Raw genomic sequence first — 1,951 nt, 5'->3', positions numbered from 1 at the left:
TATTTTTTATTACGTTTAAAAATTAAATTAAAGCTATACTTGTAAACTGTGTAAAAAATATAAATAATTATGTAAAATACTCCCTACTCCCGCCACAAGCTTTGCTTATAGGGAGTATGTATCAACTTAATATAGGAATATATAAATATTATATAATATGTATGTAGTATATAGTAAGTTGAAATAAATAAATACTAAATATCCATATACAATTAAATTATGTACCTATTCACTATCAATTAGTAGAGACGAAAGGTCCCTAATCCCTATGCACACTTAACATAATGTGTACTAAGTTCGAATACGTTGATTTTTAAACTTAAAAATTACGATACATAAGATGGTTAGGTATTTTGACTTAAGAACCAAAGCCTCCAATCGGCTATCAATAACATTGCCCTTTAATTAGTTAAATTATTACTAGGGAATAGCTATTTAATGTATCAATATAACAGAAACACAAGATAAATCTGAACTGGAAACCCCTGGCATACAGTTACTAGTCAGTAACAATAGTAACATAATAACAATCGTGCTTTATTGATTTGGATATTGGATGGAAAAAAATAACAGTAACAGTTATTTTCACTGTTATTTTTTTTGTAACAATAACAGTTGATAACAGTTAACAATTTTAATAACAGTTTAGCATCACTACGACGGTTGATGAAAAAAATGAATGAATGACAAATTGACGGTTACCGGTATTTTTCCCGAATCAAAATTCCCGAATGAACTTTTTCCCGAATGGTATTTTATCCGAAAATCCGAAAACCCGAAACCTTTTTTCCCGAACGCCTTTTTCCCGAATCGAAATTCCCGAATGAACTTTTTCCCGAATGGTGTTTTATCCGAAAATCCGAAAACCCGAAACCTTTTTTACCGAACACCTTTTACCCGAAAAAAGTATAATAACATAATAAATGCTGTTGCGTTATCGTTAAATATTTTAAAATCGACAAATTATATGCATATAAAAATTATTTAAAAAAAACTAAAAAGTATAATAACATAATAAATGCTGTTATCGTTAAAAACAAAATTACAAAACAATATTATGTGCGATTGCCCTCAGAAATTGTAACGGCTGGTATGTATTAAATTCAGCAGTAATGGACATTATTCGCTTTTGAAAATCCCGCCATTTTCTTTTTGGTAGTGCTCTAACTTTTCGTCCTAAACTCAGCTCCGCGATCATTATCTCAGCATCAGCTTGTTCTTTTTGGATCTCACCGAGAGCGGAGTAAAGATCTGGATGATGTTTTCCAATAACAAGCTGGAAGCGATTGTGCCACCCCTCACTTACATTGTTGGTTTTGTGTGAACCAGTTAGAGCGGCTTGGTGCTGATTCCAAATTTCTGGCGGATAACGTGGAAGAATTCCTCGTCTTCGCCCTCAAGCTATTACTCCTACAACATAATTTTTTTCAAAATATTCCAAAATTGGTAATAAATCTTCAGGCGCGTCATTTTTCAAAAGCGAGAAAATGCGAGGTACTTCAGCCAAAGGTACGAATGCCAACGCTAGCATCATATGACTGTACATTTTTAATGAACGATCATCAGGGTCATTGTATGTGGCTTGAAGACCAACAGATTGAATTTGTCGATACATTGATTGACCGAAATGAAAAAAGCAACAACTGAGAGGACAATTTGGATAAACTTCTTGACAAGCGTTGATTATAGATTTTTCAAAGTCAGTCATGATCTTAGCCGGTTCACAAACAATCCTGTGTTCGTTAAATGAAGATTGTACTGCTCTTAGCACAGTGGCATACTGAACCGTTTCTTTTGACGACAACAGTGCATATACAAATGGAATAGCAACTGTGTCATGAGCATCGTGTTGTTTGCATGTTCCCAGAATCGTGAAAACTTGTGTGAAAATAGTGGGACACACCTAAGAATTATGAAACAAAATCATATTGTTATAAGTAGTATATATATG

At 33.2% G+C, this 1,951-nt stretch overlaps 1 pseudogene; it reads right to left on the bottom strand.

Annotated features, from left to right (window-relative positions):
- Positions 1-1,042: 1,042 nt before the first annotated feature.
- On the bottom strand, positions 1,043-1,708 carry LOC132934052 (uncharacterized; annotated as a pseudogene).
- Between the last annotated feature and the right edge of the window lie 243 nt (positions 1,709-1,951).

This window comes from Metopolophium dirhodum, chromosome 1 (assembly GCF_019925205.1).
Source record: "Metopolophium dirhodum isolate CAU chromosome 1, ASM1992520v1, whole genome shotgun sequence".
In the NCBI taxonomy this organism is placed as follows: Eukaryota; Metazoa; Arthropoda; class Insecta; order Hemiptera; family Aphididae; genus Metopolophium; species Metopolophium dirhodum.
Note: the sequence above shows the minus strand (reverse complement) of the source record. Positions and strands in the feature narration are given on the sequence as shown.